Genomic DNA, 25,774 nt, shown 5'->3' with positions numbered 1-25,774 from the left:
ACTCTGTCAAGGACCTTGGAGTTCTTATATCAAATGACCTAAGCACCAGAGCTCACTGTAACAGCATTGCCAAAAAGGCATTAAGTCTAATCTTAATCTAAAATCTAATCTAAATCTAATCTAAATCTAATCTTAAGAAGCTTCTCCTCTGGAAATATCGAATTGCTAACTAGAGCATACAAAACTTTTGCCAGACCAATACTCGAATACAGCTCATCAATTTGGAATCCGCACTGCATATCAGCCATTAATACAATCAAGCGAGTATTTCATGAGAAGAGTACTACACTCCTCTGCTCGCAACAGAATACCCTATATCACCAGGTTTGAGATTTGGGGCTTGGACAACCTTGAACTATGCCACCTATGGTTAGATTTAAGTGTAGCACACAAAATTATCTGCTACAGTCAATGACTACTTCAGCTTCAACCACAATACAAGAGCACACAACAGATACAAACTCAATGTAAACCACTTCAAACTTGATTGCAGAAAGTATGACTTCAGCAACAAAGTGGTCATTGCCTGGAATGCACTACCTGACTTTGTTGTTACATCCTCTAACCCCACTCCTTTAACCTCAAACTAACCACTATTGACCTCACCCAATTCCTAAAAGGTCTGTTTGGGGCGTGCATAAGTGCACCATTGTGCCTACCATCCCTGTCCTATTGTCCCCATTTATTTGTACCTATTTCCTGTATTCCTACTCATTTTTATACTTATATCTATTATCTTGCAAGCGATTGACAAATCAAATAAATAAATAAATAAAACTTATGGCAATCAAAAAGGAATATATAGCTTGCAGGAAATTTAGCGTACTATGTAGCTATCAGAGTTCAGTTCAGGGATGCTTTGAGAGTTGACAGTACCAATACCCCATGTAAACGTTTTTAAAAGTCAGTGCAGAGATTTTAGCTTTTCACCAGAACCGTTGAAACTTTTAATATGAAATGTGTTAAAATCAGTGCTTAGTTTTTAAGTGTTGGTCTTTCTTTTTCCATTTCTATACTAGGCAGTAATGAAATTGGCACTAAAAATAGCTCATATTGTGAAGAATATCCATGAGAAATTTCAGATAGGTTTGGCAGGCTTTGTGCCAAAGATGAGGAAAAGGTATAATGATTACAGTACGTAGTTTGCCAAAGATGGAAACTAGAGAAAAACCCATGGGAGTAAGCCTTCGCTTGCTTCTTCCCAACAACTTTGAAAGACCCTAAATGCAAAGAGCAGCGACTCAGTGGACACAACTGTCAGAGCTCCAACAAATCCCCCTCATTCAAAGCAAAAGTCTCTAGTCGCATCTCAGAAAAAATAAATTGGTTTATTAGAACTTGCCATGTTGGTGTGTTGCTGGGTATAGCCGATACTAAATTACATCATACATTTCTACCTTGACCTTGGTCTTTTCCCCACCCTCTGGATGTGACTTCTCCAATAGGACACATCAGTCTCCCAAGAGTCATCCACCATACTCTCCAATAACCTTCTTATGCTCCAACAACTTTGGGCTGCTGAGTTGATATCTAGGCATTTCAAGAATGCCTTGTTTTCCCCCACTCCCTTTCTCTGGCAACTAAAAAGACCAACGGAGTATCGTTTTAGTTGACAACAACATTTTGGAAAATAGATCAAGCAATTCTTCAAAGTAGGCAAATTTGTATTATTTATTTATTTAATTTATATTGCCGCCAATTCACCATGGCGACTCGAGGTGACTTACACAATATAAAATCATATTTAAAATGAAAAATAAAAATAAAAAAACAATAAAAACTAACAAAAAGAATCAAATAAATTTATAGTACAATAGAACAAAATCTGGAAAAAATTTTTAAAAATAAAAAAATCATCCCCCAACTTCCGCCCCCGCCCCTCACACTAGTCATTTGATGGGATCCATCCCTCTCTGGGTTCCCCAGGCCCACTGGCAAAACCAGGTCTTCAGTACCTTCCGAAAGACTGCTAGAATAGGGGCCATTCTAATCTCTGGGGAATGATATTCCAGAGATAGGGAGCCACCACAGAGAAGGCCCTTCTTCTGGGTCCCACCAGCTATATCTCCTTCAGCAGTGGGACCCGCAACATTCCCTGCCTCCCCACACTAATGGGTCAGGTAGATGTGACTGGCAAGAGACATTCCCTCAGATAACCTGATATTAGATAGACAGACAGACAGATAGATAGATAGATAGATAGATAGAGGAATAGGGATAGGGATAGGGATAGAGATAGAGATTAGATAGAGATAGATAGAGATAGAGATATACGTAGATATGTTTTTTTTAAATATTTGATGGATAGGAGTTATATTTTTTATTTTTTTATTATTGATGTTATTGCCAACCCAACAAAATGTTGGAAATAAATTATAGGGCTTAAACTATACATCAGTGCAGCTATTTGAAAACTGAACAGAACTGGATGAAATTTCTTGGTAGTGGTAGTGATGATGTGGAATGGCAAATGAAGACTAAAAAGAAAAATGGACTAAATAAAGCCGGGCACTGTGGGAAAAATGTTCATTTGAAAAAAAAGTCCTCAATGCAGTCCTATGGGAAAGGCAGTTTGACAATGGCTTGCAACATTGCTTATTCCTCTATTCTAAGCTCCCTCTTCCCATTTTGATTTCTGATCAGAATAGCACCATGATTAAAAAACTGGGAAGAATTCCTGCAGCCAGCTCTACTAGTTTTCTCTTGGTTGGGAGACAAAGCCATTCTATGGCTTACATTACACTTAAATATATTCCATGCTATTGTTATTCATCAAATACCGCAGCAGAATGTTTTGGGATAGATATTAGATAGATATTATTTATCAAATACTCTAATGAAGATATTATTTCTAAGAATTTTCATAATAACTAAATCTCCTAAGATCTCTCCACCACACCTAAATTGGTGTGCTTGGGTCAATCGGTTTGATTTCACAGCAATGATTACTTTGATGGAGATAACTCCGATGATTTTCTGATTTCTAGCTGATCTAAATTGTGCGGCACAGCTGATCATCGCCCAGCCAATCGTCGGAAATACTGGTTCAGCTGAACATGTAGCAATTTTTTTTTACTACTGGTTCAGCCGAACCAGTAGCATTTTTTACTTCCATTTAGCTGAACTGGGCCGAATCAATATAATACCACCACTGGTTCAGATCAGATCACGTTATTTTATTATTTCCCATAGTTTCTGACATACAAAACCAACTCATTATACCTGTAGGCAGAGACACATGTTTAGCATAACCAGTCTTTTTTCTTTCTTTCTTTAATGTAATCACTAACTCTCTGATAGCTTTAACAGGGCAATAATCATCATCAGAAAGTTAATGAGAATACTCATGTTTAAGCAAATTTGGGGAAATGCTGACTTGACACTATACACAGTTCTTGCTATTAATCTTTTATTCTCATTAATAACACTACTTGATGTTTGTCAAGAATAGACAAATAGCATCTAGGCTGTGCCCCTCTTCCCTTAAATCAGATGCTGCAATTTAATTCAATGGTAACAAGACTTGCTTTTCCATTATCTTCATTTTAAAGGAAAATGATCAAAACAGATTTCTAATCTGATACTGTCCTCTCTTGATGTAAATTCACAAAACCTCAGAGTATTTAATGGTATCAGTAGTTCACTCTCTGTTACACAAAATCAATACTGCTATCTTGATAGCATATAACACTGCAAAGAAAGTATCTGCAAAACAACATGGACAATTTGATAATAAGACTAAAATCGTAAGGTTGCTGCTTTTAACTCATTCTCTTTCCCTAAATGACCTCTTTTATCTTGGCTGTCCCCTCCTTCTTTTCTTGGAAGATTTCCATTGGAATTATATCAGAATCATCTTCATTCAATAACCTTGTGAATGAACATTCTTCTAAATCATAAGTGGTATGACCATAATATATGAAGATAGGAAGTGGTGTGAATGTTAAAAAAAAATCCTGGGTAAAAATGCTGTGTGAAGCCCACTCACTATTAAGAGGTTTCCTTGGAAAAAAATCATATTCTTAATAATAGTCATGCTGCTTATCGTTATACTATTCTATTATTCTAAATCTGCCATCCTAAGTAAAAGTGGTCATTGGTATAAAATCACAGGAAAAAGTAGTTCTGAATTATTTTGTTTCATATGATATTGATCTATGTTTATTTCACAAGATGTGGCTGTGAAATATAGAGTCTATATCAGGGGTGGGATTCTACCGGTTCGCACCTATTTGCTAGAACCGGTTGTTAACATTCTAAGCTATTCGAGAACTAGTTAGAAGAAATGACTGGCCTAATCCTGTAAGGAAGGCAGGAAGGAAACATTCTGGTGTTCCTTACAGAAACTGCCTCTCTGTTAACCCTTACTACATTCTTGGCAGGACTAGACTTCCTATCTTTGGAACATCTCTGGAGTTTTTTTCCCCTCCTTTGCTGGTACTTTGCTTGTGTGGAGTGACCATTCAAAGTTACAATGGCACTGAAAAAAGTGACTTATGACCATTTGTCATATTTATGACTGTTGCAGCATCCCCACAGTCATGAGAGGCCAGGCGAGGAGATCCATGCCTCGATGTGAGAGATGTTGAGTTGGCCACGCCCAGCCAGTCACATGGCCACCAAGCCACACCCACCAACTAAGCCACGTCCACAGAACCAGTTGTTAAAAAATTGAATCCCACCCCTGGTCTATATTGTAAACCTTATTTATGAAATGAATTATCTACTTTGGGGGTGGAATCCACTGTACAATTGTGTGCAGTAACTAAGTATTTGAATTTAAAAATGTTGGGGATATACAGCAGAACAACAGAATAATAGAGTCAGAAGAGACCTTGGTCTTCTAGTCCAACCTTCCACTCAAGCAGAATATCCTATACTATTTCAGACCAATGGCTAACCAATCTCTTAAGACCTCCAATGTTGGAGCACTCATGATTTCTGAAGGCAACCATTTCCACTGATTAATCATTCTCCTGAAATTTCTCCTTAGTTCTAGGTTGGTAAACACTTGCTAATTATAAAATGGACTGAAACTTTCTGATATAAAAGGGTATCTGATTTATTCACAATAATTATTTTGCTTGCAGTGCTTTGTTTTTTTCTAGTCAAAACAGCATTCCTCAGCTAACCCCAATTTTTGTTCTTTCTTTTCATACAAGATATTGGTTCCGCCTCCTTTCAATCATGGATGACGATCAAATTTCATTGCATTTCCCTGCTTTTGAGACATAAATCTCATGTAATCCACAATCCATAATAAGCAAAACAAGAAAAAAAAAGTAAGAAGTTCAATTTCCTAACTCTGAGGTCATGAAAAATGGCATTGTAATAGCACCTGGGGAATATCCTGCCACAATAAATGAAGTGCTATTACTCTATATCCAATTTATCTCTATTAAGGTATACACTTTGTACCACTTGCCTTAAAAATATAATAACAAGTGTGGTGAAATAAAGCAACATGAGTCTACTGTAGGATTTACAGGTGTTGTCATTGTTATGGAATTAATCCACTCTCAAAGTTTGGGTCTCTTAGCAAAGCTTGATCCCATTTCTGTTCCTGGAAGTTCCTGTGAATGGGAAGACTTTTCAGGAACTAATGACAAGTGTCTTTTGTCTTCCTTCCTTATTATGCCTGTGCTGGCCTTGACAATAAAGGATAGGAGTATCTGATTGCGTGGTATGGTTATTCTAGGTAGCAAAAGTCATGGCAAAGAATACTTTGAAGGTTGTAATAATTTGCATGTTCCTAGTGAGGAAAATATTGCAGGTCTCAACAGAGATTGGAAATATTGCAATAGTTCCATAATTGGCAAATACCTAACCTTTAACATCAAACTTCATCATAGTAAACTACTGACTCATTTAATTTGTAAATTTCAGCATTGACTGAATATCACAGGACAAAGTAGTTCTGGACTAATTTGTTTCATATGATATTGGTCTATAACAGGAGTCTCCAACCTTGGCAACTTTAAGACTTGTGGACTTCAACTCCCAGAGTTCCTCAGCTGGTTGAGGAATTCTGTGAGTTGAAGTCCACAAGTCTTAAAGTTGCCAAGGTTGAAGACCCCTGATCTATAATATTTCCAGTTTATCCCATAGCATCAACTTAGACTGAGCAAAAAGATCAAGATGTCAATTTTTAGATATGATGTACCACAAATTCTGAATAAATATAATAGTAAAAAGGCAGGGGAGGGATTCAATTTTTTTAACAACCGGTTCTGTGGTTGTGGCTTAGGTGGTGGGCGTGGCTTGGTGGTCATGTGACTGGGTGGACATGGCTTGGTGGTCATGTTATTCTCTGGATGTGGCCAATTCAATATCACTCACATCGAGGCATGCATCTCCTCGCCTGGCCTCTCAAGACTGTGGGGATGCTACAACAGTCGTAAGTGTGAAAAATGGTCATAAGTCACTTTTTTCGGTGCCATTGTAACTTTGAATGGTCACTCCACACAAGCAAAGTACCAGCAAAGGAGGGGAAAAAAACTCCAGAGACATTGCTGAGACAGGAAGTCTAGTCCTGCCAAGAACGTAATAAGGGTTAACAGAGAGGCAGTTCCTGTAAGCAACACCAGAATGTTTCCTTCCTGCCTTCCTTACAGGATTAGGCCAGTAATTTCTTCCAACAACCAGTTCTCCAAACTGCTTAGAATGTTAACAACCGGTTCTAGAGAATAGGTGCGAACCCTAGAATCCCACCCCTGTAAAAAGAGCTTTTTGAAAGTATTAATTTTGATTGGAGAGTATTTATGTCATTGATATTGCTGCATATTTATCTAAGAAAATTAGGAACCAGAGACAAGAATTCCACCCTGTTACTTGAAATATTTCCCAGGTGTTTTTATTTTTATTTTTTTTTAAAAAAATCTTCTTCCTCCTCTTCCTCTTTTTCGAGTCATTGATGTAGCTCGGGTTGGATTTTTTGTTTGTTTGGCTTTAAAGGTTCTGCCATCTGTTCCTTTATTTTACCACAAAAAAAATGGAATGAGAATCATTCACCAGCTTCAATACTTACAACTTGAGCTTCAGGGATAAGATCTGTAATTGTCATAGATGGGTTAGAAGTGGGATATATGCTTCTCTCTTTCCAAAGACACCAGCATAATATGCATACATAGTTGGCCAAATAGAAGAATCTCCTACTGTGGAGTTATAAGCAATGAGTATACTCTGCATGCTGGAGAATCAAAGCTTATGTTTGGCTGATTGTAAATAAGTATTTGGATTGTAAATCTGAAGCCAAGCTATTCCCAAGAATGTTAGAAAACTATGTGAAGTTAAAAATAGTTGCAGAGCTAATGATGAGTGGAGTGTTGCATAATGGATTCTGAATGAGACTTTCCATTGAAGGGCAAATAAATGTAGTTTATTTAAAATAGCCTCAGTATATTTGTTTATTTGATTTTTATCCCGCCTTTAGTGCTTTATAAATAGCTCAAGGTGGAGAACAAACATACTACTCCTTTCTTCCTGTATTTCCCTCACAAGAATGAACCTCTGAGGTGAATTATCTGAGAGAAAATGATTGGTCCAAAGTTACTCAGCTGGTTTTCATAGCTAAACCAGGACTAGAACTCACAGTCTCCTGGTTTTTAAGCCAGCACCTTAACCGCTACACCATACTGGTGCATATACATTTTTAGTTCCATTTGCCAGCTTTTCTTAAGTTACTTTCATGCCTACTTCTATTTACAGAATAGGATCTCATCTCCCTGAAATATCTATCTTATTCACAAAAATGTTAGATAACTACTTTGGAAAACAAAATAACACATATCTCACTGTTTTTGAGACCGGTTCTGATTCTTCTTCTTTTTTATTTTATTTTTTCCGTAATTTTAACACCCATTATATTTTTCTTGTCTCTGAAGTATTATCTGTAAATATGCAATACCATTTTTTTAAAAAATAGTCTACTTAAGGTATAAGCAGTGAGGCCAACGGGAGCCAAAACCTTTCTTTAAATATATTTAACAACAGGATAGCTTTAATATGGTTGGTCCTCTTGAGATATATACAAAAGAGCTCATAGTGTCTTTTCCTTGTTTTATTAAATGAAAATCAAACCTTTAAACTAACATTTAACTGTAATAAGAACTGTAATAAGAAGTGAATCATACTTTACTTCATGTCAGCTTGATAAATCTGATCAATTAGGATATTTTTGAACTTATAACTTGGATGACTGTTCTTATCTATTTTCTACCTGGAGCCTAAACACGATTTGGTAACTCACACTCTCACTTTCACACAAGAGAAGCAGAAAACAGGCTTAATTAGAGTGAGTTATGCTGATTTCTCTCCTTCAGTACTGCTATAGGAATAGTTAGAGCAGGGGTGTCAAACTCATGTCATCACGGTGTCGTCATGTGACGTATTGGGACTTTTTTCCCCTTTGCTAAACTGGGTGGGGGTGTGGCCAGCACAGGATGCATTTGGCTTGCGGGCCATGAGTTTGACACCCCAGAGTTAGACCTTTCCTTCTGTTCTTAATAGCTAGTATAATAAACTGCCTTCCATTTAGCAAAGCTCTGTTGTGTTTATCTCATGTTTTATCTTCTTATAAAAGTGATTTATGAGTGACAATGAGAGAAAAATAGGCACTGACTTCTAGCCTTTGATAATTCTTTTTTTTTTTTTAATAAACTTTATTAGTTTTACTTTTTAAAAAATCAACGACAACACAGCTACAAAGTATATACAACAAAAAGACGAACAAGTCTTGGCATGGGCCAAGAGGGAAAGAGAGGAAAGCTTGAGAGAGGAAAGAGGGAAAGGGAAGGGAAGGGGGGGGGGGAAAGTGGGGATAACAGAAGTAGAGAAAACATTTATAATAAAACCATATTTTTGTGACTGTCTGTAAGGTCTTTTCTTCTTCCAGACTATCATCGGCAGTGCTTTTCTTTATCTCTGCCTCGGAGGCCTCGGCCTTAATTTTCTTAGAGGTGATCTATCTTTGATTAAGCCAAATGTACAAAGGATTCCAATTGCTATAATAGGTTGAAGATTCTTTATTTTTTAATGCTTGTGTTAGTTTGTCCATTTCGGCGCATTGTAAGATTTTCTGAATAACCATAAGATCAGTGGGGATAGAGGGTAGTTTCCAGCACTGGGCAAATGCCAGTCTGGCCGCGGTTAAGATGTGGATTGTAATATACTTTGACTTTTTGGATATTTGTTTATCAAAAATTCCTAGAAGGAAGGACTCTGGTTTGTACTCAATTTGTTCCATGGTTATTTCCTCTAGCCAGTGCCTAATTTTTTGCCAATACTTCTGGGTTTCCTTGCATGACCACCACATGTGAAAGAAGGTACCTTCTATGTGTTGACATTTCCAACACTTGGGGCTCGTGTTGGGGTGCATCTTCGCCAATCTCGAAGGGGGCAGGTGCCATCTATAAAACATTTTATATAAGTTTTCTTTATAAGCTGCTGATTTTGTGATCTTAATGTTCCTGTTCCAGATCTTTTCCCATTCTGCTAGGGTAATGCTCCGACCCACATTTCTGCTCCACGCAATCATATTTCCCTTGACAATTTCTTGTTCTAGTTCTGTTTCTAATAAATATTTGTAAAATTTAGATATATTTTTTTACTTGGTCCTAGTAGAATTTTGTCTAGGGTCTGTAATTTATTGTAGATTCCGAATTCCTTAATGTCTTGTTTGTATTTACTATGAATTTGTAGGTACACCCACTGATCAATTATAAATCCTCGCTCTTGCAGTTCTTGTCGTGTTTTCAATTTTCCTTGTGGGTCTAATAAATTTTCGTACTTAATCATTTTGGTTATATCCAAATTATTAGGTGTACTATCGCTTCCATTGGGGATATCCAAATCGGTATTTTTAAATAAAGCTTTTTACGTACTTTTTCCAATTAGTTAATAAAGAGTCCCTGATAAGATGCCTATGGAAATATGATTGCCTGGGTTTCCCAGATTCCCACAGAAAGGCATGCCATCCTTTCTGCATATCGTGGCCTTCTAATACTAGTGTTCTTTTGTTGGTTAGGTTCACCCAATCCTTTATCCATAGGAGGGTGGCTGCCGTATGATATATTTCCCAGTTTGGCAAGGCTAACCCTCCTCTGCTTTTCAAATCTTGTAGGGCTTTTACGTTAATCCTAGCTTTTTTCCCCTGCCAAATAAAATTCAATGTTATCTTGTTTAGTTCCGTAAAAAAAATTTTATTTAGTTTAATTGGTATTGTCTGGAATAAATATAGAAATTTTGGCAGAATATTCATCTTAATCAAAGCAATCCTGCCCAATAAGGAAAGTTGTAAATTGCTCCAAAATCTAAGTCTTTCTTAGTTTGTTGGAGAAGTTTATCATAATTGTTTTCTTTTAACGATTTGCTTTGTGGAGTTAGCCAAATTCCTAAGTATTTAATTTTTTTTGTCACTTGTATTCCCATTGTTGTCTCTAGCTCTTTATTCTGGTCTCCTGTTAAATTTTTAGTCATTAATTTTGTTTTTCCCCTGTTTATTTTAAATCCCGCAACTTCTCCAAATCGTTCTAGTTCTTCTAATAAGTTGTGTCCTTTTTCTATGGGCTCCTCCAGAAAAAAACCAAATCATCTGCGAAAGCCTGTACTTTATATTCTTCTGATTTGATCCTCAAACCACTAATTCTCAAATTTTGCCTAATGTACGTCAGAAGAGATTCTAGAGTGAATATGAAAAGCAGAGGGAGAGAGGGCAACCCTGTCTTACCCCTTTTTCTATTTTTATCGGGCCAGTTTGTTCCCCATTTATTAGAATGTTTGCCTGTTGAGTGTGGTAAATTGTAGTGATGACATTTTCAAATCTGGTGCCAAGATTCATATTATATATTTTTGAATTAAGAAATGCCAATTTAAGTTGTCGAATGCTTTCTCAGCATCCAAGAACATAAATGCAAATTGTTTTTCCGGTGGGCTTCATAGTATTCTGAAATGTCTATCACTGTTCTTAAATTATTCTTAATTTGTCGAAATGGGAGAAACCGTTTGATCTTCATGGATATAAGTATTTAAAACCTGTTTTAATCTATTGGCTATTATAGAAGAGAATAATTTATAATCTGCATTCAGGAGCGAAATTGGTCTATAATTATTAATAAGTCTGTGGTCAAGGTCCTCCTTCGGGATCAGCGAAATTAAGGCTCCCCTCCACGAGTCCGGCATCTTGGCTGCTAACAGTACCTCATTAAATACATCCAGCATCAGTGGTCCAATTTGTTCTATGATAATTTTGTAAAGTTCTACCGGTATCCCGTCTGGTCCTGGTGCTTTATTGTTACTTTGCTTCTCTATTGCTGACTTCAGTTCGGACCATGTTATATTTTGGTTTAATAATTCTATCTCTTCCTCTCCAATTGCTTTGTCGTTCGCTTCCTCCAGGTATTTCATTATTTTATCCTCAGAGACTTCTTCTTTTTGTATAATTTCCCAAAGTAATTAGAAGTGATCTCTTTTTCTTCTCTATCTCCTCTTGCATATTGCCCCCTCATCCATTAATTGGTGTATCAATCTTTTTCTTTCGTTTTCTTAAGTTTGTGGGCTAACCATCTCCTGGCTTGTTTGCATGCTCAAAGTAGATTTGTTTAGTCATTTTCAGACTAATCTCCAATTTTTCTTGTTCCAGTAAATTTAGTTTATGTTTAGTTGTTAATAACTGGTTCTGTATTCTTTGGTTTTTGGGGTTCTTTTGTAATTGGGTTTCTAAATCCTTAATTTCTTGTTGTAAGTTACTTTGTTGGGCATACTTCCTTTTATTTCTCATAGCATTGTAAGAGATTGTTATTCCTCTTATAAATGCCTTTAATGTGTCCCATATATTTTGTTTCGAAGTTAGATCATTATTATTTTCCTTTAAGAAGAAGTTCAGTTCTTCTTTCAATTTATTAGTATATTCTTCTTCTTTTATTAAATGAGTGTTAAAAGTCCATCTTTTCTTTGGTTTTCTTCTACCCTCCAGGTTATTTGAATTGGGTTGTGGTCAGCCCAATCATTTGGTAAGATTTCGCTATCTTTGATTTCATTAACTAATTCACCGTTTATCCAAGCCATATCTATTCTTGTCCAAATTTTATGTGGGTTAGAATAATAAGTAAACTGTTCTTTTTGGGGATTTAATTTTCTCCAGATATCTACCAGATTCATTTCATTCAACATATCCTTACATGGCTTAGAGAATTCTCTATTTCCTTTTTGTTCTTACTCCTATTACTATGATCCTTCCGATAGTCAGCAATAGAGTTAAAATCGCCAATCAAAATAATATTACCATTTTCAAATTCTGTTATTTTTGATGGAGATGTTTAAAAATTTACCTTGATCATCATTTGGGGCATAGATTACTACCAGTAAGAGTGTAATGCCATTAATCGAAATTTGTACCACCAGAGTTCTTCCTTCAGGGTCCGCCCAGATTAACTCCGCTTTTAAGTCATCTCTCACATAGATTGCAATACCTTTCTTTTTGTGTTTATCAGCTGGTGCTGTAAATAATTTTCCCAGTTTCGGACAATCTAGGAATTTCTCCTCACTTTTCCTAATGTGTGTTTCTTGTATGCAAATTATATCAACATTTTGTTTTATTAGTTTGGTTAGAATCCTTTTCCTTTTAGCTCTTGAATTTAGGCCGTTTATATTAATGGAAAGAATTTTCCTTCCTTCGTCCATTTACTTAAGTCTGCCTCGCTTTTTTGTCTCGTAACTCTACGGCTCTCTTCTTGTGATTGATATGGAGTTGTTTCTTCCCTTTCTCGTTGTAAGTTGTCTTTCCCTTGAATTTGAACAAGTCTTTCTTCTTTGTTCCTGTGGCGGTTACGATCTTCCTGCATATTCCTTTGGATTTTCTCCCTAGTGAGTTGATCCTCCGTGGTTGTTAGCTGTTCTAGGAAGTTTTGTGCTTGTTCTATTGAATCTATTTTAATTTTTCTTCCCTTCCACGATATTAGCATCCCTTCTGGGATTAGCCATTTAAATGAGATTTCATTTTTATTTAAGTAATTGGCTAAAAATTTATATTCTTGCCTTATGGCCCTCACTTTTCTTGGAATCTTCTTGAGAATTATGATCTCTTTGCCCTTATATAATATTCTCTCATCTCTGGCCTTTCTATGTATTAGGTCTCTCATGCATCTTCTTGAAAAGCGGATATGGATCTCCCTTGGGCAATTGTGACGCCTTACATAACTGGTGTTCACCCTATAGATTTCATCAAATTCCTTGAGTAAGTCATCTTTCTCTTTTCCAAGTAGTTCAGCCAACAAACCTGCCATTAAATGTTCTAATTCTTCATTTTTGGATTCCTCCACGTTTTGGAACCTTAAGTATGCAGCTGCTCTGTCCATCTCAAGTTGGACCAAGGAATCTTCCATTTCTCTATTTACATTTTTAAAATCTTCCTCAGTCCTTTCCAGGTTTCTCTCCGCTTGTTCCGTCCTCTTCTCTATTTCTTTTATTTTTAATTCAGTTCTTTCCATGGCCAATTGCATTGTCCCGACCCTATCTTCAACTCTCTGTATATCTACTCTCATCTCCTCTTTTAATTTACTCATTTCTTTTTTCAGTTCGCTAATATCTGCTCTGGTCTCATTATGATTCCTAATCATAATCTCCTGCATTCTAGACATTGATTCTTGCATTAATTCTTGCAGGGATAATAATGACGCTTGTAGGTTAGCATTAGTAACAGTCGGTTGTTTTTCCTACCAAAGTCTCTTCTATAGTTTTCTGCGTTGTTGAGGAGGCAGTTGCCAGAGTTGTCATCAAGGTCTGGTTGTTCTTCCTTCCTGTTTTCAGGGCCGTGGTTGTTGTGGAAGTCATCTCTGATAAAATTTGTTTTTGCAATTGGACTATGTTAAGAATGTTATCCCAAATCACCATTCGATGTATTATGTATTATTCTCTATATTAAATTCAAATACCGGAGTTAATTGTATTTTACCCCTAATAAATCATACTTGTTTAAAGCATACAACCAACTCTAGAATATCTCACTCTATATATACTATATATACTTTTGTCCTATAGTGTATATTAATATTTAAGATTCCATTTTATCTGAGACAACCCTATTAACAGTCCTTAAAATTTTTATATATCCAAGAGAGTCTAATCTGTAAATCTTAATAACTGTAACAAGCAGTTTGCCTTTATACTTAACTATTATAGAAAAAAAAGGAAAGAACAAAGAGAAAGGGAGAGAGAAAGAATGCAGGAAGAAAGGGGTCTTTTCAATTTTAGGGAATCACAAAGCACGTATCTGTAGGATTAGTTCCATAGAAAAACAAATCTGAGTTGGGGTTGGCGTTTTAGTCTTATCGTCTCTCCTCCTAGGCGCACCAAGGAAGCAGGGGGAGGAAGTGCTGACTAATTGCTGTCAGCAATCAGCAATCAGTCTTGGCCAGGCTTCCGTCTGTCTCTTCCTTCTTCTTCTTCCCTCCTGCCAGCAATTGTCAATCCACAGTCACTTTGGGTATCTGCCTCAGATCGATCACTTTAAAAATCAGTTTTGTAGGCAGTAATGCTAAAAGGAAAGGATCTTGCATATAAAAGTCAGTACGTCTTTTTCTGGCTCTCTACCTCTCGCTCTGCCCTCCTTCGCAGCTAAAATCCTCTCCTAATCTTCTAGCCTTCTCACGCGCAGATCCGAGATGGCAATCCACTCCTGAGCTTCTTGAGTTCCCACCGCCTTTTTCTCTCCTCGGCAACGCTCCAATCCACACTTTCACTCTAAGTGTCGAGCCACTTTATCCCCCTTTCACTTTTCAAATTGCTTTTCCAGCCGCTTATCTCCAGCTTCCCCCACTGTTACTCACAGTGAAACAGGGAGAATCAGACCGATCTCTCTCGTGGCTTTGTAGTCCTTCTGCCCTTTTCCGCTCAGACCTTTCAGGCAGTCACTTTTTGCTTCATCAGTTCAGTGGCAGACCGGACTTTGGAGCCGCCATTAGCTGGCAGCTGGCTCAATCGCGCTGGTCTCAGAGGCTCTTCCTTCGTTGCTGGGGAGTTGCCTACCCCCAAACAGCAACCCGGGGGTCCTCTATTCTGACACGAAGCTCTACGGGTTTCGTGTATCCACTGGGGATCCCTCCAAACGCGAGAAGAGGTGTTCGAAAGCCCCAGCTGGGCTTCTCCACCTCTGGACGTCCCTGTCCTGCCACCGGAAGTCCTTTGATAATTCTTGACTTGCACTCCCAACACATACCTGCATGCCCACACACACAAACTGTATCAAAGAATACTATAATACAGTATTGTAAACTTTAATGCTAATGGTAATATTAATAATATATATGGGACCCCAGATCTTTTGATTCACTTTGATTCACTTTCTGTATTGTTTTACATTCTGAGCCAGCAGTATTCTTATAGATACTTATAGCAATACTTACAGGATACTTATAGCAAGTACCATCCTAGAACTCTGCCCTTTGGATTAATTGTCTGACTAAGTCCTCTATATATTATAACTTCTATCTTAGCTTTGAATAACATCCATTTGCCATCCCCTAGCACCGTTAAATTGCACACTTTTAAATGTATTTAAAATGTTTCATTATCTCTATAAGCTTGTTTTTGTTTTTGTCTTAATTCAGAAGATATAAGAATTTAGTGTAATTTGAATATTTCTGCTGAACAAATTGCCACATTCCAAGTCTGTTTTCTCATTTTCTGCATGCATTATATACAGTCTTAGCTTTCTCTTTCTTTCTTTCTTTCTTTCTTTCTTTCTTTCTTTCTTTCTTTCTTTCTTTCTTTCTTTCTTTCTTTCTTTCTTTCTTTCTTTCTTTCTTTCCTTTTTTCTCTCTCTCTCACACACATTGTCTATCTGCCTGTCTGTCATCTATCTATCATCTATCTATATCTGATGGAATAGAAAATGACTGCAACAAAACAATCAAGCTCAGTGAACATCAAGGAATCCACCATCTGACTCTCTGGCCATCCGTCCATAACTCCCTCCCTCCCTCCCTTTCTTCTCTATATTTTTTAACCTTTGGGAAGATGCATAAATGGCCAGGGAAAAACTTTTCTTTCTACTGATTGCTTGCAAATTGTTCAAATAATCTTTTTAGCAAAGATAATAGTTTTAAAATAGCATTAGAATACTTTAGAATCTTGAATCAGAACATATATTTCAGTAGGGGTAAAATGTTCTCACCCAGGGCTCCCTAAGCAAGTAAAATAACCAAGTGTCTTCCAGCACTTTGAATGCAAGTCAAGCCTCAATGATTTCACCTGAATTGAGTGTTGTTGTTGAGAATGTCCCTTGCCAGCAGTTCCCTTCCTAAAAAAGGCAGGCAAAATTGATGAGATTTTGTCTGCACTGGATCACTGTAGTGGAGACTAAATGTCTCTCCCAATTACTTTCAATGCAATAAAAACACAGACAGCTCCTTTAAACTTCCTCCTTCAAGTTAGTTCTCAATCCCTCCCAAAGGTGTGTGTGTGTGTGTGTGTGTGTGTGTATATATATATATATATATATATACCGTGCATAATTTGATTTTCTCAACTTATGTAAGTGACACGACACAGTTGAATTCAGATGACTCATTATTCTTTTCCCCCTTGAAAAATATTTATGAATAGAGTCTATATTATTACCTTAAACTTTGGATGTATCTTTTGGAGGAAAAATACCTGGATGCAAAGTGATATTGTCAAGCTATTATTATTCAATGGGAAGTTATACTGTAATTTATATTGTGGCAGAATATAAATATGTGTATGTGTATATAATCAACAAACATCTACCTCATTTAGTGAAAGTGGGGAGAAAGGTTCAGAAACAATGGATTTGCCACAATGAATATTGCAGAAGGGATTTATGTTATTCTAGGACAGTGGTAGCTAACCTTTTGGGGCTCCTGTGCCAAAAATTCTGTGAGCACTTGTTCACTTGTGCACCAGCACCCAGAAGGCAATGCATGCACCCCCCATGTCCCCTGCGCATGTGTGTGCAATCCCCCGCTGCCACCCTCTTACCTGCACTGCACCTCACAGCTGATTTTCGGCTGGTTTGAGGCCTTTTTTGGCCTCCCAGAGACTTGAAAAAAACTTCTACAGGCTTTGCAGGGCGAATAATAGGTCCATTTTGTCACTTCTGGAATTACAGGAAGTGATGAAACAGGCCTATTATTTGTCCTGCAAAGACTGCAGAGGCTTTTTTCAAGCCTCTGGGAGGCCGAAAAAGGCCTCAAACCAGCTGAAAATCATCTGTGAGGCACGCACATGCGCGGTGAAGTAAGTTTGTCTGCGGCTTGTGTGCCAGCACAAATGGCTCTGCGTGCCACCTGTGGCACACGTGCCATAAGTTCGCCATCATGGCTCTAGTAGTTTAGGAGGAAGAGTATGGAGAATATATACATACATATCTACATATTTCAATTAATCAGCTACAGGAGGCTCTAATTAGTTCACGTTGTTTTCTACCTGTTTCCCGAGACTGGTGGAGATGATTCTTTAACCACCTTCAAAAAGCACTTCTATTTTCTGCAGATGAAAACAGTTCAGGTTTTTCCTCCCCCTTATGAAGCTGGATGGGGCATATGTGTCTAATGTGGCAGTCTGATCCCAATCTTGTAACCACCATCCATATCAACTTATCTTTGATCCACAGAAGTGTCTTATTCTTTGCTGTAGAATGATGAAAGAAAACAGGGTCATTCCTTTCAACAACTGGAATTATTAATGGAGTTATGTTTTTTTTTTCTCAATGGGAAGGATTTTACAAAGGATTCAATTCTAGATTGTGTAACTATTTATCAATGGAATGGCTACTATGAGCAGGAGTGGGGTTCAAAAATCTCAGCAACTGGTTTGCTCCCCGGTTGCTGGGTGGTCATGGCCATGGTGGGCATGGCCTATGAGAACTTCCTTTTTCTGGCTTCTGGTGGACTTCCAGAGCCCCGGGGGTAAACTTTGCCCTCCCAAAGGTCCACAGACTTCCCCCGGGCCTCTGTTTTCACCCTCCCCCAGGCTCTGGAGGCCCTCCAGAAGCTGGAAACAGGCCCATTTCCAACTTCCAGAAGGCTCATTTTCCCCCCTCCCAGAGCCTCCACACGGACGCTCCACGGACGCGTGGAGATTCCTGGGAGTGGCGGAGTGGGGTGGGGTGGGCAGTTCCAGCCAGTCGGTTGAAATATCAGTTCGACGAACCAAATGTAACTTTAACATCCAGTTCACCCGAATGGGTCTGAACCGATAGAATCCCATCCCTGACTGTGGGACAATCTAGTCTATCCTTCTCCAGTACCACTGCCTTTCCTGGATGGGTTTAACAAATTTTTCTCTCTCTCTCTCCCTCCCCCTCTATCTCTGTGTTCTACTTTTTCTCAACTTTTTGTTTCTTCTATCCTCCTCCTCCTCCACCCCCCACCCCAAGCAAAGTTTCTCTTCTGCATCTCCTTCAGCTTTCTACATTTTCTATTATTTTCCACACGTGTATTTGCTATGCCTTTCAGCCAGATTCCTTTTAAAGGCCTGGCATCCAAAATAAGAGAATGGCAGGGGCGTGAAAAGCAATAGCAGAGGGAGAAAGCCCTTTGACATGCATCTTTCCTCCTACACACACTATATAAATTTCTATATTAAACTATAATTTTAAAATGCACAGTTGTTTATATTTTGGGAAGAAACGAAACCATGATGTTGAATGCAAATGCTATTTGAATTTTCTCAGAGTCCTACACAGCATTTATTGTGGTGGCCTTGAAACCACAAATCCACACATTCTGGGTCTTTTGCTTACATGTTTATGTGCAAATTAAAAAATAATAATGCAACTGCTTATTACAATCCTCTGCTTGCAGTGTACTACAGCAAACCTCTATGTCACTTCTTAAGGGCATAATTAGCTGTAAAACATTTCTTAGTTGATATATTATGTTCTTATCTTGGATGCTTTAATAAAACAAGTAATTATGAAGCTTGAGGCATTTTTTCACAGAATTTGCACATTCTAAGAAAACATTTGTCAATTAAGAATCTAGACACTAACACAAGATTAAAGTAGATGAACATGATAATAGTAAAATTTAGACCTTGTAGCCCTTCAGGGCTTTCACTTTCCTGTAAACTTCATAAAATAAAGTATGCTTATAGTTACAATTAATACATTTATATTTTTCCAATGATGTTTCTTTATATTAAAATCCAGATTGCAAATTTGCAAAGGAGGATCCATATCTTCCTCCATCTCTATATTATAAACAAATATTTAAATATGCTAAACATCTATATTGTTTTTACCCATAATAATAACTACAAAACCACTTTTGTAGAATTCAAGTCTGATTCAACTTTTCAGGCCAAGTGATGACAGGGAATTATAATATTATATCTGAAGACGGCAAATATTCAATGCCTATGACATTTATTGTTAAGGCATTAGGATTTAAGAACAGACCAGCAGTCAGTAACTGCACAATGTTGTGAAGCTGATGTAAGTCTGGCTGATGTAACAAGGATGGTTCAGCAGAATATGGGTATTTCCCTTTAAGGCTGGAGAGTAAAGTTCCCCTTAAGAGGTGTGTCTATAAAAGGCAGCCATTAGAGGGTGTGGTTCTCTTTCCTTATGACCAGTATTCAGTGCAGAAGTTTTCCGTGTGTTAGGAAGAAAAGGTTGCTTGTAAAGATATTTTGCTACCAGGTGTATTGTCTGTATATACCTGTTGTATATTAAACCACTGTTATAATGTCTACGTCTCTGTGTGCTGTGTGTTGCTCCTGGGTTGTTTCATAAAGGGAGTCATGCTTGCAAACACTCTGACACTTGATGGTTCTTTCTATCTCTCATTTAGTTATTTTAAGGCCAAAGTGTTTATTTATGGCTTACCCAGTTTCTTGTGGAACTTCAGTTCAACTCCCTTTCAACCAAATTAAAAGCTTCCTTGTCTATCTTCTTTGTGCATTATATTATAAAGTTCCAACTTCAAACTGGCAATATAAACCCAATTATTGTTAGGTTATTAAACTTCACTAAGTTGCATGGCTAGTAGGCTTAGAATAGGGTTCTTAGCAGCTCAAATTCCAACTTTGTTTATTTAATCAAATTTATATAGCTGTCAATCTCACCAAAGTGACTCTGGATGGCGCACAAGAATCGGATATAGCAACAGATATTGCAATTATAAATACACAAAAATTAAAAATCCATACTAAAAATAAATATCATAAAAATAAATATATAAACGCTAATTATAGTGTTAAAATAACAACCATCTAACATTTCTCCCACTTTAATTTTTAATCCGTGGTGAAAAAGAAATATCTCGCTCCTATCTAAGAAATCTGTTTCTCTAGTAGTGATTGATACTGAAAGGAAGTGCCATCTCAATCAGAACATATATGGAAGGGACCTTGGAGTCGAACTCCCTGCTCAAGCAGGGTCAGACCCTATACCATTCCAGACAAGTAGCTGTCCAGTCTTTTCTTAAAAACCTCCAGTGATGAAGCATCTACAACTTCTGAAGGCAAACTGTTCCACTGATTAATTGTCCTCACTGCCATGAAATTTATTCTTAGTTCTAGGTTTCTTCTCTCCTTGATTAGTTTTCATCCATTGTTTCTTGTCTTGCCTTCTGAGGCTTTGAAAAATAAGTTGACCCCCTCTTCTTAGTGGCAGCCACTCAGCCATTGTTATTATGTCATCCATAGTTCTTCATTTCTCTAGAATGGCTATACAGAATTCCTGCAACTTTTCTTCATATGGTTTTTTTTTTTTTTTGGTCTCTAGGCCTTTAATCATCTTAGTTGCTCTTTTTTGCACTTTTTTTCAAAGTCTCAATATCTTTTTTGTAATGTGGTGATTAAAACAAGATCCAGTATTCCAGGTGTAGTCTTACTAGGGATTCATAAAGCGGTACTAATATTTCACGTGATTTTGATTTTATGCCTCTATTTATACAACCAAGGATTGTATTTTAATCTTCTATTTACACGTCCAAGGACCATAATAATGTTTCATTTGCAAAGAGGAAAGAGAGACAGATGCCATTTATCTCCTTCTTCCATCATGTCATAAAAGGAGCCATCATAGCCACATCTGCAAGCTTGTAAAAATTTAAATTTGTAGGAAGCAACTAAACAACTTTTGGTAACATGAGTGAAGTGAATCAAACCGCATTTTATCTGTGCAATTTTTCATAATTTAATACAGGTACAGGATTTCAGAACATCAAAATAACAAAAGAATACATAACGGGCAGGAAAGTATTTGGTACCAATTCCATTTTCATTGGAAGGATACTTTTGTTATTTTAAAAGGTATTGCCAATAGAAGAGTAGTACTGAACAAGTTACTAGACTGATAAGAAAATGTCACCCAAGCTCAGAGACTCCATAGTAAAACATATTAGCAATAGTTGTGATTGTAATAGTGGTAACAGTTGCAATTTGTGAGAAAACATCCTGAAAGTACAGAAGCAAGAAAATCTATAAAAATAAACTGCTGGAAAAATATTTTTAAAATTGTAGAAATAAACCAAGTACATGACCAATATAAAAAAAAAACACTGAAATATGAGGAATTGGAAATATTTATAGAGTGACACTATCAAGAAGGAAAAATTAACATTATTTTTTTGCAGTTATAGGTAAGAATGCAAATTACAAAACTGATGGATATAACAAAATTAATCAAACAAACTAAAAACTAATGTAATGACACATTAGCCAATGTGATCCATTGATATCTGTGCAGTGTTATAATCTTTGGAATTCACTCAGATTTGGTACAATAAAAACACTGAAAGTATTGAAAAATAATATTAAGATTTTATAATTGTTTGCATATAGACTGATCACCATGAAAAATGCTTTGCAAATGGATATCTGTAGTTATTGGTGCATTAGTTGTAATAATATTTTAGCAAATCAATTGTGAATTTGTGCCCACCTTGCTGGGCACATATTACATCGCCCAATTTTGTATTGTCAGTAACAAGGAGAAAACTGCATTATAAAGTCCTGATAAAATAGAAATTTAAATTTAAATTTAAATAAAACAGTATCAATCTAGTACACACAACAGTATCAATCTAGTTGTCAGCTTTGGAAGCTATATTGAGAGTTGATGCTCTGCCACAAGCCTGAGAAAGTGGGAGGGGGGATTTCAAATTGAGTATCTCTAAGTAGACAAAATAAAATTCTTTAGTTAGTTCACAGTCATTGAGTAGGGTGCATAATGAAATAAGCATCTTAGCATTTAGGATGGATCGTGATTGGGCCATGTGATGTGATGATGGCCAAGGGGACATGGATTTGTAGTTTTGAATATTGCAAGGAAGCCCAAAAACTTTCAGATTTGGGATTCCACAGATGTGCCAGTTACTATCTTAATAAAGTAATCTTTGAGAAGATGTTTGTCTGGAATGCTGACACTAGTTTCTGAGTGGAATTCAGTGCTCTGTTTTCACTAATGGAACTTTCGTGTCAGTGAAAATAGAAGGGAGTAATTGGCATTTTAACTCCATACATATCTTTAAAGTCTATTCCTGAAAATGGAGAGGCTCTTCAAAGCAGGAAGGATTTGTTATTGTTTTTTTAATTTGGTGAGGAGAAAAAAGCTTCATAGAAATGAGAAGTATTATACTCAATTGAGCAAAAAGACTTCTAATTCTAATTTGAGTAATGTTTAGATTCTGACTGTTAATATGGGTAAATTTTCATCCTAGCAATTTTAGTTTAGCTCATTAGAATATATACTTGTAGATCAAACCTTCAGAAGTTTTAAAAATACATTACACAGCATAGAATAATATTAAGAATTTTTTAAAAAGTATACATGCCCAATTTGCAACATATATCTAGGAAAATGATCAGGTTCAAAAACTTTTAATTGGCATAGTAATGGTGCAAAGGTTTGGCTACATTTCTGGAGAAATGTAATTTAATAGGTAGGATAGGATTGCATACGAAAGTGGTTTGAATAGTTTGTAGTTACAGTTGAGATTAACTCTGATCTCCGAAAATGATAGAATATCTCAGAAGCCTATGCCTCAGCGTTGGTACTAATGAGTGGAGAACATGCCAATGTGAGATGAGATTAATAAACGATACAAGTATAAAGTTATTTTTAGTAAAGATGAGAAGTGTTGGTGCTGTTTCTTTGTAAGTCCAGATCAAAAATTATTTGATACAAAGGATTTTAAAGATCAATATTCAATTGAAGTCAGAAGTTTTCCTTTTAGGATTAATTGATAAACAGCTGAGAAAAAAGCCATGGCAATATATTTCGATATATATATTCAGTGCAGCAACAGATGCAAAGATTCAACACTATTCACGATGGAGAAATTGGTTGAAGATGACAGAGTATCTTGAGATAAATTGACTTCTTTAATTAGAAAAATACATAATATATATTGATGACTGAAACCTCTCATGGACTTTTGCATAAAAATGAAAAAAAAAAGATCTTCTGATTGATGATTTTGATGACCAAATTAGAGAACTGAGAGTAATATGGTGTAACTGTAGTGAGAAAAGTTAAAATTGGCTTGCTATCAGGATTCCAACGATCACCCTAATTAAATAATGATCCTTGAGCCAAACTTCAAAAAACTTCAAAGAATTCATTAGGACCACATACTGGAATGACCTGTATGAAGTCAATTCTGCCATACATAATTACAGTCACCTTTGACCCTGCTTCCCCCCCTCCCCCTTGGGTGTGCCATAAATCAGTTTCTCCAATTAAACACGTACACGGGTTAGGTGTCATCCATCGCGTTCTCCAATTAAAGTTTTTCATGGGCAAAAGTTTCAGTAGCTTAGCTACAATCTTTTTAAAGATGAAGTTGGAATGTGCTTCTAAGTTCATTTGCCATATGCTTCTCCAGTCTTTCCCCCTACTTCTTTCTTATGGCAACTTGGAAACAAGTATAGGAATGTTTTACAAGTTGACAATTATAACTGCAGTGAAAAATATCAAAAGTTGCTTTTTTGTTTTACCTTCATTTCTTTTCTCTTCTTCTTCAACTTTTTTTTCTTTTGTTGCATCCTTTTGCTTCTGACCTGATTTCTTTCTTTTTTTTCTTTTTCTTCCTTCCTTTATATTAGTTTGTGTTAATTTTTATTCTCTTATTTAAAGGTTTCAATAAAGTCTATATAGGTAGTCCTCAACTAAACAATCGCAATTGAGCCCAACATTTCTGTTGCTAAGCAAGACACTTGTTAAGTGAGTTTTGCTCCATTTTTGGACTTTTCTTGCCATAATTGTTAATACTCTACTTGTTAAGTTAGTGACATAGTTCTTAAGTGAATCTGACTTCCCCATTGACTTTGCTTGTCAGAAAGTCACAAAATGGGAAAACAGGACACATCAACCATCATAAATATTAATCATTTGCGAAGCATCTGACCCTGCATCTGACCCACGACCCTGAGGATGCTGCAATGATCATAAGTATGACAAATGGCTATAAGTCTCTTTTTTCAGTGCCATTGTAACTTTGGACTATAACTAAATGAACTGTTGTAAGTCAAGGACTATATATGCACACACACACACACACACACACACTTCTTGTTTTGCTTTGCAGGCTTCATCCAAGCATAACATGGATACTGGGCAGAAAGAATAACCTTGAAGAACAGAAGGACAATGGATAGATAAAAGAAATCTGAAATCAGGCAGAAATGTATTTTGAAAAAGATGTTTCAGATATGGCCCTCCTGAGTTCTCACAAAGTTAAAGGGAGGGAGGAAATACATTCAAACTTTCAAGATTCTGTTACCGTCACCTTATAATAAAAGCATTAACATTCATAACTTTGGTTTCCTAACCTGATCTACCTTGAAGGGTTGAGAGACACAAAATAGAGGAAGAGTTCACAATAAATAAGCCTAGGCATTCACTATTTGTTTCAGCATCTGTCAAAGTTAGTTGAGTTAGTGATTCACCTCTCAAAATTTGTTTAAGGCAATTCTTCAACCAAAGGAGTCATAATTAATCCTTGACTAATTTATAGTCTGGTACTAGCCAGAAAGCACATTATCAAAAGAACTCCCTATCAGGATCTCAGAAATTTAGATTGTGCTGCTTCTAAGGCACAGAAATGCCACATGGTGTACTGGCCATTGAAACACATTGCATTTTGGCTTTTAAAAGTTTAACTGCTTCAGAAACATAGTTAAAAGCCCTGGTGGCACAGTGGTTAGAATACAATATTTCATGCTAACTCTGCCCACGGCCTGGAGTTTAACTATTCTCCAAATTTCAAACATAATATGGTTCAGGATTTTAAAGTATTATTAAATTAATAAATTATTATTATTACTTAAGAAGCCTAAAGCTACTTGCAATGTTCTTTAGTAGCTGTTCATTATATCATAGGAGCAAGATTTTTTATCATGTTGGCCCTTTCAGGTTTAATTGCAATATCATCAATATGAGGGATAGAAAAAGTAATAAAACATTAGTTTCAGCATCTTGGATGTAGTCTAACAGAAAATGTATGGAAAAATAATCTTCCCTTTAGGATGCCCATTCCAGCCCTGAGATATTTTCCAGAATTTGAAGTGACAACCTTGAAATACAAGTTCTCAAGCTACAAAACTAATGTTTATATAAAGGACACAAGCTACATTTCAAGTAACAATCACAAGGAAATCTAAAAGCACATTGATAATCATGATAGGACTTTCTCTTCTTTTGCAAGTAGAGAAGTTTTTGCTTTTTGTCTTTTTCTTTCCTCTCCTGCCTCCATATAGAGAGAACGTAGCATAGATAGATAGATAGATAGATAGATAGATAGATAGA

General features: G+C 36.6%; 1 protein-coding gene and 1 long non-coding RNA gene across 3 annotated transcripts in view; one reads left to right on the top strand and one right to left on the bottom strand.

Moving 5' to 3' along the window:
• The window catches only part of LOC148125769 (uncharacterized), a 116,090-nt gene that overhangs the window by 34,464 nt on the left and 55,852 nt on the right, over window positions 1-25,774 (top strand). For both annotated transcript variants that reach the window (XR_015743423.1, XR_015743424.1), the window contains exon 3: window positions 3,829-3,873. This is a non-coding gene — a long non-coding RNA (uncharacterized LOC148125769). The remainder of the gene's footprint in view (window positions 1-3,828; window positions 3,874-25,774) is intronic.
• Window positions 1-25,774, bottom strand: part of PCDH15 (protocadherin related 15) — a 579,778-nt gene that overhangs the window by 498,496 nt on the left and 55,508 nt on the right. The window lies entirely within an intron of this gene.

This window comes from Pseudonaja textilis, chromosome 4 (assembly GCF_049901715.1).
Source record: "Pseudonaja textilis isolate UNSWEBS1 chromosome 4, rPseTex1.2, whole genome shotgun sequence".
NCBI lineage: Eukaryota > Metazoa > Chordata > Lepidosauria > Squamata > Elapidae > Pseudonaja > Pseudonaja textilis.
The sequence above is the reverse complement of the archived record's forward strand: the minus strand, read 5'-3'. Positions and strand labels throughout refer to the sequence as shown.